This window comes from Lathamus discolor, chromosome 5, assembly GCF_037157495.1.
Source record: "Lathamus discolor isolate bLatDis1 chromosome 5, bLatDis1.hap1, whole genome shotgun sequence".
Classification (NCBI taxonomy): Eukaryota; Metazoa; Chordata; class Aves; order Psittaciformes; family Psittacidae; genus Lathamus; species Lathamus discolor.
In genome coordinates, this window is record NC_088888.1 from 26,702,361 (window position 1) to 26,719,319 (window position 16,959).

The following is a 16,959-nucleotide window of genomic DNA, read 5'->3' on the forward strand; positions in this document are numbered from 1 at the left end:
AGCAATAGATACAGGTAGTCTCTCTGAATGCCATACACTACCCTCCTAAACAATCATTGTCTGGGTCAACAAGTAAAAGCGAAAAATAACCAGCCATCAGAGGAAGCAACATAATCTTTCTGGATTACCTCTGTGAATAAGTGCTCCGCAGATTGTTTCCATCCTTATGTTTAATGCATCCACTACTGCAAGAGAGTGCTAAGCTAGAGCAAGCCTGTAATAAGGTGTGCTCTGTAGTCTGCTGTTGCAGAGGACCAGCATAGGACTTTCATAGAAACTTTGAAGGCAACGGACCTGAGAGAGAAAATGCTTACTGGCAGAATATCATTAAGTTTGGCTCCTTAGAAAATGGATATGTTCGTCACCTCTCTGAGACCTTGAGTCCTACCAACCATGTTTTCCAACACCACTGACTTCTTCAAGAATATCTGTGTTTGGTTGATGATTTTCTCAATGACCTTGATAAACAAAATCTAGAAGTATTTTTATCATCATCTGTGTTCAAAATTAAACATTGCTGTAGTTCATTTCCTGATGTTTTATGGTTTTTTGATAGTTCAAGATTGCTCTTCAAAGCAAGGTAAAAATTCCCTGGAGATATTTTCCATCTGAAGTGGTGTAGAATGGTAAGGTTGTAATGAAGAGGTAGTAAAAAAGTAGATCTAAGCAATTCTTCCCATTTCACCTACTAAATATACTCAGAGTATACTCTTTTAAGGGTAAATCCTTGCATCGCAATGTATATAACAAACTTCAGAAATGATTTAACAGCAAAAATTATCTGTAAGATAATTCTAAATTGTACTCCTCCAGTGATCAATGTTTCATTAACTCTGCAACAGTAAATATCATATTAACTGTAAATTTTTTGGACTAGGAACTCAGGTGACATAAGTCAGAGTTAACTCCATCACCTTCCTGTGGCATTTTATACAAATTAAATTGCTGCATCTTTGCTGTTTGCTAGCTTGGAATTAACTGGAGCTTAGCAAATTTTCCTCTCCAGTCTCTGACCCAATAAATACACAGTATGGCAATTTTTTTCCACCAGCTGTAAGTCCCCAGCACTGTCCCTCTCTGGAATTCATGGATGCATCAGACTCAACATTGTCTTTCCACCGGAAAAATTCTTACTATTCCTTATCCCTTTGAACCCTGTACTGCAAAAAAAGATTGTGTGCAAACAAAACCTGTAACCATATAGTCACATCAACCAAGATCACTGATCCCTGGACAAATTCAGCACTCATTCAGTCAACAGAAGTAATTCAATTGACATTCAATGGTTGTTAGAGGAGGCTTTTGCATGTAAAGGGAATGCTCCTGATCTGCTATTATCATTTGATTGGTTTCAGTAAAGCAAGAACTGTTACCTTCCCAGATGCAGTAAGATCAGAATAAAACCTTACTAATTAGATGAGTTGCTGCTGTGCTTTATTAAGGGATTCCAAATTAATTTAACATTAGTTAATGAGCTTCTAGAATAAACTATTATTTGGTAATTGTTTTCACTTGTTTCAGACACTTTCTGATTAGCTATATTTAGCAATTATGCTATTTGGGGTATTTTATGCCCCACTCATTTACTTTTCACAGCTTTTTGTTAAAATATTGCTATAAATTAACATGTGAATACTAAACCTTTTCCCTGTTGATTTTATAATTCAGTGAAAAAGAGAACTAAATTCTGTTTTCAACAAAAACACTGCAAAAAGCCTTTTAGATTTCAATCGGAGTAGGAATGGCCCCTCCAAAGGTGAGATATTCAGGCTTGAAGTTGGAGGGGTAGGTATGTGGCTAGTTAACTAGAAATCTTCTTTAAAGCCAGGATGAGAAGGGAGGGTCAAGTTCTTCACCACAAATTCTGTGCAGGTCTCAATGAACAGTTCTGACTGAAGTTTTCTTAGTCCTTGTATTCCAAAGCATTGCATCACCGTAGGATGAGAGTTTTCTAATTTTATAAGGCTTATTTATGTAAACAAATTTTAAACAAAGGAGTCAGTAACCACTGGTCACTCTAACATGATTAACTGGAAAGCAGCATGTCCACACCACGTCCTTCAGCATGCTGTACCCTCTTGTTCTGTTTCCAGCCCCTCATCCATTTCGGAATAAGAATCTTCATGGTAGGGAGTACTGACTTCATTAATGCTCTGCATACTGAAAGCAGAAAAAGCTGAATGCTGGATGCCCCAATTAATTAGGAGTTTTGCTACTTGACATTGAAAATCAATTATGGGCAGGAGGATGCATGAGATAGTTTATTTTGATGTTGGCAATAGTAAATGTTAATTAGTGTTTCGTTTGGCTCCCCAGGATCAGGGAGGATTTTTCAGGATCCTCAAACACACAAGGCAACGCAAAGCAAAGCTCATCCTTCCCTACCCTTCCAGAAGTTCTTCTTGACAGCTCTTACAGCAGATTCAGAACTCTTGGGTTTAAACAAGAGAACAGATTTCAGTCAGATCAAAAGTGTCATGGTTTCCATCTAATCCAGCAATGCTCATATCTACAAATTTCCACTAATTGTTACTGTAAAAATCTAGCCCAGTAGCTCCTACACGCAAGAGCAGTAGCATTTCAGTATCTTCATGATACTCTGAGTAACACAGGGTAGGTACAATTAAGAGCTCAATCCTGCAAACACTTATCAGATACAGTTACCACTGGCATAGGGACAAATCCAAATGGACAGCATTTACCAACTTGTCATGGTCTAAGCCCAGCCGGTAACTCAGAACCACGCAGCTGCTCGCTCACTCTCCACTTTCTTCCCCACCCTGCTCCTGGAAGGATGAGGAAGAGAATCAAAAGAATGTAAATACCACAGGTTGAGATAAGAATAGTGCAGTAACTGAGGTACAATACAAAACCACTACTGCTACCAGCAATAATAATGTTGTGGTTTAAACCCAGCCACACAGCTCGTTCACTCACTCACTCCCCCCATTCTCCCTCTTTCTTTCCTTCCCCTCACCTCCCCACTCCTGGAGGGATGGGTAGGAGAATCGAGAGAATGTAACTCCCACGGGTTGAGATAAGAACAGCCCAGTAACTAAGGTATAACACAAATCACTACTGCTACCACCAATGATAATAATGTTAAGAGAAAATAACAAGGGAAGAGAATACGATACCACCCGCTGAACAAGTCCGACCCCCCCTGAAGAGAGCCCGTGCCCTTCTGGGTAACTCCCAGTTACTTCTCTGGGCATGACATGCTGTGGTATGGAATACCACAGCTGGCTTGGGTCAGGTGTCCTGTCTCTGCTTCCTCCCAGCCTCCCCTTGTCCCTGGCAGGGCATGAGACTCACAAAGTCCTTAGTCAGAGTAAACATTACTGAGCAACAACTAAAAACATCGGTGTTATCAGCTCTGTTCCCAGACTGAAAGTCAAAACACAGCGCTACACCAGCTACTAAGAAGGAGAAAAACTGACTGCTTCTGCTAAACCCAGGACAAATAGTAACGATGATAAGGGAAATAACAATTGCTCACCACCAGCCGACCAATACCCGGCCCAACCTGAGCAGTGATCTGGGTCTTCTGGGTAACTGCCCCCAGTTTATATACTGGGCATGATGTGCTGTGGTATGGAATACCCCTTTGGCTATTTTGGGTCATGTGTCCTGTGTGTCATTCCTCCTGGCTTCCCATGCCCCTACTCACTGGTCAGTGTAAACATTACTAAGCAACAATTAAAAACATTGGCGTGTTATCAGCACTGTTCTCAAGCTAAAGTCGAAAACACAACATTGCACCAGCTACTAGGAAGGAGAAAAATGACTGCTACAGCTGAGCCCGGGACACCACTAAGCTCGCACAATATAGAGTTTTCCTTGCTATTACTGGAATGCAGAAGAAATAAGTTTTCTCACTCACTCAATAATATAATATAATATAATTAGAAATACATAAGTATAACAAGTACACTATAGACATGACACTTTAGGGACATGGTTTAGTGGTGGACTTGATGGTGCTTGGTTAACAGTTTGACTCCATGATCTTAAAGGTCTTTTCCAACCTAAACTATTCTATGATTCTACACAACACATTTATAAAACAGCAGGCAGTTCTGCTAGCATGCTCAGTTATTGTCTAGCACGAGGGAGGAATTACTAGCTAGCTAGCATTACCCAGCCCCATAGGGAGTGTTTTCAGGATAAGATCCTTTTCTTGTTAAGTCATTTCCATGCTCAAGGCAAAAATCAACATATAATCACAACCAAAATTACTTTGGAACTGAAGTTTCACGTGGTTTGTCTGTACTGCTGTGCAGTGAAGTGTGCGTATTATCACACTGGTAGGAACGGGACTAGCAAGGATGAAGAAATCACAGAATAATGAAATAACTGGTATTCCAATAGATGAATTCCAGTCCTATATCTCATATCTCCATTGTTTTATAATGCTGCAATAGATTTCCTATCTGCAAATATCTTTGTTTAATTGTTGTTTCTAAGGGAATGGAAAAGAGACTCTGTGGGTTTTAAAAATATTTCATCATCTTTCCAGCAGTATTAGTATTTGTAGCAGCCACGCAGGTTTGATACGATTCACACATCAGCAGAACAACCATGGGAGAGGAAATGGGCAGAAGAATGAGGATGTCAATTTAATTTTGAGTTCAGCTCTGCCAACACTGTTCATGCTGAGTGCTACCTCAATCAGGGATAAATCCTACTGATTTTAATGTGACTATTCCTTAGGCAAAGTACTTACTGATAGAAGGAGGCAGAAAGGTTCATTCCTGGGTTCTGAAGCAATGAACAATAACCCTTACATACTGAATTGCCATGAATCTCAAATTTGAAAATAAACCATGATGAACTAAGTGTGAACTGGACTTTGCATTAATAATAACACACACTTTAAAAGCTATGTCCCTTCACTACCCTTCTGAATGTTTCCTGCTTTATTCACATTTTAACACCTGGAGTCATTGCCTTAGTTTGAACTATGGCACTTTTTCATCAAGGTCAAAAGAGTTAGGATTATACCCCTAAATTTTTATTGAATGGTGATAATTTTGCAGTAAGCTGCTGTATATAGGTTATTAATGTAGTCTTCTTTTCTACACTATTCTTTATGTTATGCTCTTCACACAAAATAGACCTTAGCTTTAAATCCTACAGTTGTACATTCAAAACCACTGTTCAATATTGGAAGTGAGAATTTGCTGTGCAATGAGAATCATATAAATCTATTTGTAAATTACAGTACTTGAACTGATAATTTCCTGATTTTTTTTTTTTTTTTTATTATTATTTTTTGTCATTGGAATCCTATCAGTCAGATTTATTGTATCACACCACGTGCCAGAAAACTCTTTGTGAATGCGTTTCACATTTTGGAAGAGATCAGAATCCCACTGATGAGAGGGGTAAATAATTAGGTCTGTGGTTTATGCTTAGCTGCAAACACAGCTGTCTTACTTCTTTTTACTGCTGCTGCACAGAACAAATAAAAATCTGAAAGTTCAACACTGCTACTGGAAAATGCAAGTCAGCAATACAAAATTTTTAAAGCACTTTTCAGGTGCAGGGAAGCCAGGTGGTAAGTTTTCAGAAGGACTTAATATCAATATCAACATATCTTAACATGGGAATGTGATCCAAGCAGTTCTGCTGGGATTTCATATTTTGTTTCTACAGAGTAAAAGAATAAACAATTGTGATTGATATAGTTCTACCACTAGGTTTTGTCTTCCAATCTTAGCAAATTGACATCGATTATAAGAAACAATGTCCAAGCAAAACATCCTGTCCTGGGTTCAGCAGTAGCAGTCATTTTTCTCCTTCTTAGTAGCTGGTGCAGCACTGTGTTTTGACTTTCGGCCTGAGAACAGCGCTGATAACACTGATGGTTTTAGTTGGTGCTCAGTAATGTTTACTCTGACCAAGGACTTTGTGAGTCTCATGCCCTGCTAGGGAGGAGAGGAAGCCGGGAGGAAGCAGAGACAGGATACCTGTCCCAAACTAGCCAAAGAGGTATTTCATACCACAGCACGTCATGCCCAGGGTGTAACAGAGAGTTACCCAGAAGGGCTAGTTCACTACGGGGTTGGACTAGGTATCTGTCAGTGCTCAGTTGGGCAGGGTGGGGCGAGTTATCAGTTGGTGGGTGGTGAGCGGTTGTATTCTCTTCCCCTGTTGTTTCCTTTATCATTATTATTATTGGTGGTAGCAGTAGTGATTTGTGTTATACCTTAGTTACTGGACTGTTCTTATCTCAACCCGTGGGAGTTGCATTCTTTTGATTCTCCCCCCCATCCCTCCGGGAGCAGGGGGAGGGCAAAAAGGGGGGGGTGAGAGAGAAACTGTGTGGCTGACTTGCCGACAGGGCTTAAACCATGAAACATCCATAAGAATCTCTCTTTATCTATGCTCTGTAAGATGAAGGTATCCATCATCTTCACGTAATGAAAAGCTGCTCACAAAATTGAAATGGATCTACCAAGGGCATTCATAAGCCATTTTAGGTGCAGGTTGTTGACTGTCTTTGATGAGCTCACTTAGGAAACAGCAATCTTTTTCCAAACTATAAACTTATTAATCAAGTAGAAATTTTTATTTATGTTCATATGAATATATTTCTTCGCATTGGTATCTTCTCTCCCCCACTCTGATTTTAGAGAGTTGAGTAAACTGCTGCCAGTGTAGTTTATTTCCAACAGTGAGCTTTTCAGTTTGTCTTTGCCTTGAAGATGGAAGGGGGAATCTCAGAACAGTACTCTAGGTAACTCCAGTTATTCTGGAATACCTCAGACCTGGCAAAATATTCAGTGACACTGCTCAGATGTGAGAAGGGAGACAGAAATGGAGAGCTGTGTAGACTATTTTGGTGTATAAGGCTCAGGACTACCTGGTTTGCTCTGCCTGTGCACTTACCTCTGTCACTTTCTACACATTCAGAGAACCTGCAATTTTTTTCTACTGCTCGAGATTGAATCTGTGCAAAGGTACGTAATTAAATTTAACAACAATCATCTTTCTGAAGAAATAAAACAGGCTTTTCTGAAGCCAAAGCTCAGTATGTTGTATACTTTTCCTCTTGCTGATAATACATACATGTACATGCATGTACATAATGCATACATGTACATGACACATACATGTAAATTTAAGGACATCTTATTTGCAGGGTAAATTTGCTGGGTACTGTACATTACATCAGCGTAAGGAGAAAGTGAGTAGATTAGCATATCAAGATTGCCAATATCGCTGTCACATACAAGCTTGGAAGCTTGGAAAATGAAACGCTTCACAATTCAGCTTCAATTTGCAATTTTTATTGAAAATTGTTTAGTCACAGAAGACTAAAATAATTGCTAGTCAGATCAAGTCAGCAATAGCACAAGGAAGAATGATAAGTTGTGGAATATGAGGCATCACTCAAGCTCGGCAGCCAGACAGAAGACAGGGTATAAAGTGCAGTCTATGGAAAATTCCTACACTGCAAAAATCAAACCACAGGTTCTGCAAACTGCAACACCCCCAAGGAAAAACAGTTTACTGCTGTATCTGCACAACACATTGCATACAACCCAGGATATCATGCAAAGAAAACTGGGTAGAAATATTCAGAAAAATTGAACATTTTGCTAGAGTATGGTGTTGCTTCCTGTAAAAAAGGGTAAATAATTACTGTTTAATGAACGCCTCAACTTTGTACATAAATATGCCAATGTACATCACATTAGTAATTTACTAATATTTCTGCTGTCAGGAGGGCAGACATGGATGACTAATTAATGTCAGATACTGGCTCTGCAGCCTTTCTATTACTTGAATTCACTTACTTGCAATGCTTTAGAGGTGTGTCACTTGCTGACCCTCCATTATATTCAGTGAGTGATCCAGGGAACCAATTTCTACGCTTGGTTTACTGTACATGAACATGATCTTTGGCCCAGATAGTACACCTGCTGAATTCCATATTGTGCATTAAGGTATGCTATACACAATGCAGTGTATATGCATGCAACATAGGCACATGTTTTTTATGGGAAACGTAAATACCTACTTGTCTGCAATGTTTTAGCAGCACAATACACTGCTGTAGCAGACTAATGTCAGTAACTGTAACAGACAGTACTGTAAAAAAAAAAAAACAACACTGCTATGTAAAGGCTTTGTTCATAGAAACAAAATCCAATTTTCTCTGTTATTCATAACCCATCATTTGTACTGCAACCCACCACTTCCATCACAACTGTATAAAAATAATCCAGAATGTCATTATTGATGAAACTGAAGTTTCAGAATGTGCTTCACCAATAAAAGCAAAGAGACACAAAATTTTCATCTTTGCACGTATTCAAAGAACTCGAGCAAAGCCAAGCAACTGCTCTTCTTTTTTCTTTCCATAAAAAAATAGCTGTCATATTTGCAAAATGTGCAGATGTCATTTACCCTGGTGGACTACGTATTGCTACATAATGCTATGCAAAGGCTGCCAGAACTACACAGATTTTAGCTCACTCGATGCATTTCTCCATTTTAAATGTGTATGCTACAGATTTCTTTCCATACCCAAAGCTTTTTCAAGAATGACAACCATGCTTCTCAATAACTTGTCTAAAGCCTGATATCTAAATAATGGCAATATATTGGAAAGGTTTCTCAAGTCCTTCATGCTATATTACAGCACCTTGGCAGAGTGAGGTGGAAAATGAACTTTGCCAGTCGCCACTTCATGCTAGCAGAATTGTCTTGGTTTGAAACATAATGTCTGCAGCAGGAGCAAAAATTCAGAACAAATGAATACAATTGCAAAAGTTTCAACACCACCATGATCACAAATATATTCTGGCTCAATTTGTACAATACGGTCCATAGTATATTTCTCCTTTACTGGGTATCTGCTGCTCAACTGTTTAGAGCAAAATTTTGTGTAACTGCAGAGATCTGAAGCAGTGAAATGCTGATTTGCAAACAACCAGGTATTTATGCTGTTCAACCCTGTGTTGTACACTATTGTGACTGCCACTACCTCCAGTTACAAATGTAGGCTTATACTTACAAAAACATACAGGACACTGCTGAAAAGACCATTGCATTTGCACCCAGACCATTTGAACAAACTGAGAGCATTCTATTTTACAGCAAAAACATATCCTTCTGTGTAGCTACAATAGCAAACAGAACTTAGGGTTAGGGATTTACAGCTTAAGGCTGTAATTTGTACAGCACTAAACAAGGATTCAAACCAGCAAGTCACCCAGTAATGCAGAAGACTGAAGCAATGTGAGTACAATATGGAGTGCAAACCAAGAACTAGAAATGTGACTACTCAGTGCTTACCACATGTGCTTTTCCTTCACTTTGTATACAGAGACACAGGCAGAGTTGCACAAATAACAAACATATTCAACAGCACCTGCAAAAGAGACATTAAGTATTTCTTGCTTAATATACCCAGTCCAGCAAAAATGACATGGCATGGTGCCCACAAGATCTGCTAATTCCAAACCCCGCTGTCCACCTCTGTTTCTACCTACTGTTTCAATTATAGTGTAACCCTTCCCTACCAGATAGCTGTGATGCAAGTTGGTCAACAATTTATTATTCTAGAGATTTTACAAATATACTGCAATAATTTATACATCTGGATTATGATTCACATCAATGCATTGTCAGAACAAAAGAGCAACTATAGAACCTGTATTGTATTATCAGTCTTCTGGCAAGGCAGCAGAGACTTATGCATCACCATTGTAGCCTGTCTCTACACGGTTCGTTTTCGAGGTTTGCAACTGATATCAAAGACCTATTTGTTCATGCACCATTGACTTCTGCTTTGCCATCATCCTGAGAGATTGCTTCAATAAATGGCCAGAAACAGCATTTATGTTGCAAGTCACACTTGCTACTGTAATTACTTTCCTGTCCACAGTTTCCTGCAGATTGGAACCCAAAAGAATTAGTATCCAATAATGGATCACAATTCACTCTTGCACAATGTGAAACTTTTTTGGGGAAGCAAAACATCGTATACAGAAGATCAAACCCTTTAATTAAACTTTGAAAGACAGGTGTGACTGCTGGGTGAAAGGCTGACTATAAACTCACACAGCACATACTTCCAAAAGTGTAACATGGAAGACGCTTCCTGAATGACTATATATGAAAGAGTAGCGAAAACCCAAATGTTGCTCTGAAACAGAAGATATAAAATAAAACAGCCCAAATGACACAGTAAAATAACAAAACAGACAAGGTACCATCATGGTGCGAAAAGTCTGCAGGTAACCTGCTTGTGAGTATATAAAAACTCTGATTCTTTTAAGGAAGAGAATCAAAGTCCATGTTGCTTCTCATGTTGCCAGAAAAGAAAAAAAGAAAAAATCTAACCTCCCAACTGCCTGGTCAGAGTGCTTCTCTGACTAACATGGGAAACACAGCTTATCTGCTGATAACAGAGGATACATATTGGCCCCCAAACAAGAAACATAGGAAGAAATAAAGACTATTTATCATTCTGCCAAATCCTGATTAATCACCTCCAGGCACTGGAGACCATTAGGCAAATAAATGTTAAAAGTTTAGGCTTTAATTTGAATAATTTTGACCAAAATCTGTCTATTTAGTCCCTAAGTATATGACAGTAAATAAATAAAGTTATTATTTAATTATTGCACTGGCATTACAAATATGCAATATCTTTTCAGAATTGTGGCATATATAGTCTTGCAATAGATGCTTGGAAGGTGGTGCTTATCTGTTTGGTGGCCTGTCATCTCTCTGCATGTAGCTCAGCCCAGAAAGGAAACTTTCTGGCTTGTTGCTGCCACTGCTATACCCTATCAGAATATACATCCTAAAGCCTGTACTTCGCACTTTTTCTTGGCTACACTCTTAACTACCTGGATAAATTTGTCCTGAGATACAATCCATCCGTGGGTCCTGAAGGAGCTGACAAATGAAGTTGCTAAGCCACTGGCCATCGTATTTGAAAAATCATGGCAGTAAGGTGAAGTTCTCAACAACTGGAAAAAGGAAAATATAACCCCCATTTTCAAGAAGGGGATAATGGAAGACCCAGGGAATTACAGACCAGTCAGTCTCACCTCCATGCCTGGTAAAATCTTGGAGCACATTCTCCTGGACAGCATGCTAAGGCACATGAAAAACAACAAGGTGCTTGGTGACGGCCAGCATGGCTTCACTAAGGGGAAATCCTGCCTGACCAATTTGGTGGCCTTCTATGATGGGGCTACAGAACTGATGGACAAGGGTAAAGCAGTTGATGTCATCTACCTGGACTTGTGCAAAGCGTTTGACACTGTCCCACACAACATCCTTGTCTCTAAATTGGAGAGACATCAATTTGGTGGATGGACCACTCAGTGGATAAAGAACTGGCTGGATGGCCGCACACAAAGAGTTGTGGTCAATGGCTCGATGTCCGGCTGGAGACCAGTAATGAGTGGTGTCCCACAGGGATCCGTGTTGGGACCGGTCTTGTTTAACATCTTCATCGCTGACATGGACAGTGGGATTGAGTGCGCCCTCAGCAAGTTTGCCGATGACACCAAGCTGTGTGGCCCGGTTGATATGCTGGAGGGAAGGAATGCCATCCAGAGGGACCTTGACACGCTTGTGAGGTGGGCTGATGCCAACCTTATGAAGTTCAACCATGCCAAGTGCAAGGTCCTACACCTGGGTCGGAGCAATCCCAGGCACAGCTACAGATTGGGCAAAGAAGAGATTCAGAGCGGCCCTGCAGAGAAGGACTTGGGGGTGCTGGTCGATGAGAAAATGAACATGAGCCGGCTTCAGTGTGCACTCGCAGCCCAGAAAGCCAACCGTATCCTGGGCTGCATCAAAAGGAGCATGACCAGCAGGTTGAAAGAGGTGATCCTGCCCCTCTACTTTGCTCTTGTGAGACCTCACCTGGAGTATTGTGTGCAGTTCTGGTGTCCTCAACATAAAAAGGACATGGAACTGTTGGAACAAGTCCAGAGGAGGGCCAGGAGGATGATCAGGGGACTGGAGCACCTCCTGTATGAAGACAGGCTGTTGGGGCTGTTCAGCCTGGAGAAGAGAAGGCTGCATGGAGACCTCATAGCAGCCTTCCAGTACCTGAAGGGGGCCTATAGGGATGCTGGGGAGGGACTCTTCATCAGGGACTGTAGTGATAGGACATGGGGTAACGGGTTAAAACTTAACCAGGGGAAGTTTAAATTGGCTATAAGGAGGAAATTCTTTCCTGTTAGGGTGGTGAGACACTGGAATGGGTTGCCCAGGGAGGTTGTGAGTCTCCATCCCTGGCAGCGTTCAAGGCCAGGTTGGACAAAGCCTTGAGTGACATGGTTTAGTGTGAGGTGTCCCTGCCCATGTCAGGGGGATTGGAACTAGATGATCTTGAGGTCCTTTCCAACCTTAATTGTTCTATGATTCTATGATTCTAATTACCATGGATTACAGAGCAGCAAAATTCCTATAACTCTTAAAAATAAATAACTAAATAAAATAAAATATACTTAGATAAATATTTTCCATATTCTCTGTGAAAGAGAAGATACAGAAGCTAGAGACATGAGGGGAGGTCTTACAAGGATGCAGGTTTTTATGCCTGGTTTCCAAGAATTATAGAAAGCTGTTGCGGTTTTGACTAGCCTCTTCCCCACATTTTTCAAGTACATGAGTTTAGCAGAGACACATTAAAGGTTAATAAATTCTTGCAGGTTTATGAAAACAGATAACTGGATAAGAAGCAGACTGATAAATGTCCAGATGGAAAAAAAATAATTAAGTAACATTTTAGATTAGACAAATCAACACATGAGAAAGCTCATATACGACCCTTCAAACGGAGCTTACAATCAGTTGTACGGTGCAAATGCAGAGAAATTTTAGCTTCAGTTTCCTAGAACAAGTTATTCCTGAGAAGAAGAAAACTGCTGTAAAGAGTACAGTGCACAGTTCTTGGGTCTGGGGTCATCTTTGACAAGCCAGTGCTCCACGGGAAGGTTTGAGGAGCTGCACTTGGCTGCATTTGTCACTATAAAAAAAAGAGTGACCAGTGCCTTGGCTGCCTTACCACTATAGAGCTGTGGACAAATAAATACTGATATTAATGGTCTGAGCATGGCTGTTAATATTAGGATCAGATAGCCACTGAACTCTGTTGGCAACAATCTGTTGCTTTCTGCCACTCCTCATCATCTATCATTGAAAGTGGCATTAAAACATCAGAAAATAGAAGGTAAAGCTAATGCTATCATGTCCTGGCTAGTAGCAATCATTTTTTGTTATGATATTCAGTTTATTTTGCCAAACTATGTTGGTACTCATTGATTTGAAAGACCCATTAGGCTTAGAGGGAACACAAATCTGATAACAATAAAGATAACAGTTCTGTGCCAGGCACTGATAAGCCGTTTACTACATTACAAATCAAAGGAAACGTTTTCACTGAAGATCAGGTATACTATTACAGCAATCACCAAACATCTGCCTCATCCAGGTCAGAGAAGCATACAGATGCTCAGATGGCTTGAATCATAGAATAGTCAGGGTTGGAAAGCACCTTAGGAACATCTAGCTCCAATGATCCAATCTGAGCACAAAACACAAATTTAAAGAAAAAAAAAATACTTCTGAGTCCTCCCAGGATAACAACTCTCAGCCTATAGATTACTCCACTCTACTCAGTGGCTCAGCTGAAATAAAACAGAAATCATAGCCTGTTCAGTTCATACTATACCTCAGCTCTCACCTCATGGTTAGAAACCATGGGTGTTATCATTAATGTGAATTATGTGTTACTCATCATTATTTTGACCCAAATTACAGATTTTCTGACTTTTCATCCCCTCAGGACTTGACACAGTACTAATCCTATTCTAAACATCGACAAGATATACCACAGCACTGTAAGCAAATACCAAAGTGAATGGTCACCACTGTAAATAACACTTCCATCATATTCAAAAGGACAGATTTATATCACAAGTTGTTCTTTTGAGTCTTTGCTTGTTTATCCAAGTGTTTAGTAATGCTTGACCAAACTAGCTCCTTACTTGAACCAAGTAAAATACTCAGAGGTAATCCAGCTTCCCCAGATCCGAGACTCATTTTATTCCTGTGTAAGGAACGCAAACAGTAACGAGGCACCCCCAGAAGGAATATTCTCAGCTAAGGATACCTTCTGACAGTGAGGAAGCTCTAAAGAAATGTTCTTTCCTATCCTCTTCCTCCAGTGGCATACCACGGAGGAGAGTTGCACAAAATTTCCGTCTGTTCAGACGATTGTGTCCCTTCCTCTCTTCAAGCCGGCTTACTGTTTGCAAGAAATGTCAAATGCCTTTCAGCAACCCACAACATTCTGTCAGGGGACAGGTTTTTACTTAATGTTGGGGAGAAGCTTTCACCAGCTTTTAACTTTTCAGCTGTGGCCATTTTAAAAATGAAGATGTTTGCCTGTGCAATAAAAGCTGTGCTAACCTTCTGAAGGTTAAGGTTACATACCACGAGACTCAGGCATCTTTTCATACAATTTATTACAGTGGCTTTAATGTCACCACTTTCTCTTGCACAGCATGCCAAGGACTTATTTAACTATCGGTTTAAGCAGCTGTTGATCTGTTTGATTTTGAAGTAAAATTCTTCCACACTTTCAGTTTTTAGGACTTAAGTTCATATTTAAGCTTGTCCCATTTGCTGAATATTTTCATTGCCCCCTTCATTTCATTGATTGCAGAAACTGCCTTTATCTTAATGATGAACTGGAAATGTAAAAATTGAGCCCTGGTATTATTTGCTTTTGTACAAGACAATTCTGAAAGCAATTTTAAAAATAAAATAGTGGGGTTTTTAAACTTGGTTAAGGCAGGGCTTTATGTCATTAAAAACTCAGGTCTGCTTCCTCACTGGAGGATTTCTATTTTGCCAGCCAGTCTTCCTTCCTCTATTTCCTTTTTTAATGCTGCAGTATATAGAACTGTAAAGCACAGAAAACAGACTTTCCTGTCCCTGGCTGTGCACAACCTGGCTTCCCTCCCAATAACCTACGCTTCTGGTAGTGAATCTAGTCTGGATTTTCTTGCAGTACGTCTGGGATCTAGTTATAAGCTAGCAAGAGAATTAATTGTGGTAGCTTCAAGCTATGGCTTTTCTTCTCTGGCAGACTAGCAGCTGGCCCTTTTATAGAGTATCTCATAGCTGCAATTGAGAGGGGGCAGTCCAGAAGTCTATTATGCGTGTTTCTGGATTTATTGCAGTAGCAAAGTTCAGACATCTGTCAGGTATTACTGGTGATAAGATGCTCACTGGTCTGTTCCACACAAGTAGAGATTAAGGATACACAGACCTTAAATGCTCTAAGTAGTAGAACAAGTGAAGAACCATTTATCTGGAGTGCAGTCTGAAAACAGCCTCAGCCACATATCAGGAAGGGACTCTAGGAGAATGTTTTCATTCAGGTTCTGTCACAGTCACCAGGGTCTACACAAGGTTTCATGCTGGTGTAAGGGCTCACCAGTATTGTAGTCTACTGGGCTCCATACACCTTAGCTCATTGTGAGAAACAAGCTGAAAAATTTCTGCCCTCCTAGAATAGCATATTTCTCATCTCAATTTCGATGATTTTTGCCCAATGCCCCATCAAAAAGAAAGAATTCAAGTAAGAAAAAAAAAATGTTTTCCCCATCACTCTATGCATCATGAGATGAAGGAGAAGAAAAGCAGGTTCCCCAACCAATATGCTCAGTCAATAGCCACATATGTCTAGTGAGGCTGAAGCCTTTCTCAGGCCTGGAAGGAAGCAGAGGTTGTAACCAGGAATCTTTGTGATTACAATACTGCAACTCTCAGTGCTCTTACTCAGACAAGAAAGAGACAAGGTGGTAAGCTGGATCCAAACATACCTTCACTGAGCACTTTTGGTTACTGCCTGTTCAGCACCAGGCTCTTTATCCGTTCTACATGTCCTGCATCTCAGCTACTCTCTGTTCAAGCTTTCTCCCCTCCTCAGCCAGCTCTCAGTCCTCTGCCAGAACCCTCACAGGGCTCTCAAACTCTCTCTGTGATCACTTCTTTTCCCTGTACTCAAAGGATGCAGGAACACTAACTATACTTTCCAAAATTATTGCAGCAAGCCCTTCTTTACCTTTTCATGTAAGAAGCAATGAGGTTTTAATCATCTGGTTCATGTTCATTAAATTAGCTCTAGTACCTACAGGCTGCCCTGAGATGAGCCATCATAATAGAATACGATGAAAACTAATGTGGCATTAAGACAGGAACATAAAGAAAGGAGGAAAAAATAGGGTACTGGAGCTTAAAAGAAAAGCAATGAACCTGTTCGCCTTCTTATGAGTCTAACCTGATCCAACAGAAACACTTTAAAATGAACGTTAAACTAGGAATCTGTTTCTATGTGCTAAAAGATAACTGAGCCAAATCCCCATTAATGCAACTGGAAATGATCAAGGCTTTGTTCCTATGAAAGGAATCCTCACAGGTTTTAAGGGAAAGTAGATCTGCTGCTTGAATAAGAAGGGATGTAACACGTCAGGGTGGTTTTTTTTTTTTCCTTTTCTGCTCTTTTATATATATATATATATATATAATTATATCCTTGGACATAAAGACCACAAGGCCATTGTTAGCTCCAAAATGGGAGGCTTAAACCTGCAAATGTGTAAAGGCAAATTTATCATCTATGCACAGGAAAAAAAAAAAATTATCTAGCAATTAAAATATGCACATTTCCTAAGTGGCATTATGTATCCAGATGGCTTTTATAGATATTAATTCAGATATTTTGCTATACACCAGTGATAAACTTCAAGACTGTACCAATGGAACTGATTGCTTTTCCAGTCACTTCATTGAGTTTCCACAGGAATGGATCCTAACATAGCACACTGGGAGAGGTTCTTGCCCCACATTTACACTGGGGCAACAGAGTTTTGCTCTTCTACTTAATGATAGCTATTTTTTTTC